We start from the raw sequence: 457 nt of genomic DNA on the forward strand, positions 1-457 counted from the left end.
GCCGGAGAGCTCGCCCGCGTAGCCGCCGCACTCGTCCTGGCAGTACGTCGCGTCGGCGCCGTCCGCGCCGCAGTTCGCGATCGCGACGCCGCCCGGGCCGAAGGGCCCGTAGACGGGGAAGCCGTCGAAGGACCAGCCGACCTGCGGCGAGTGGCCGTCGGCCATGGCCCCGATCTGGTCCTCGAGGCACGTCGGCGGGAAGTGGTAGTGGTAGCCTACCGAGCACGACGGTGGCGATGTCTCATCGTTTCCCCACCCCACATCTCTCGAAAATCGTCACGGCCGCAGGACGCTGGTGCTAGCCCGAGCAGTCACTGCCGAGGCAGCGGCCGTGCCCACCACAAAAGTCGAAGGACGTCCACTCCGCGTCGTCGTCCTCGACGTCGAGGATGCACGCCTGGGCAGGACAAGAGAGATTCAACGTCGCTTCAACGTGAGTGTTCCGCGCGCGCGCGTT

This window comes from Aureococcus anophagefferens (genome assembly GCF_000186865.1).
Source record: "Aureococcus anophagefferens unplaced genomic scaffold AURANscaffold_14, whole genome shotgun sequence".
In the NCBI taxonomy this organism is placed as follows: domain Eukaryota; class Pelagophyceae; order Pelagomonadales; family Pelagomonadaceae; genus Aureococcus; species Aureococcus anophagefferens.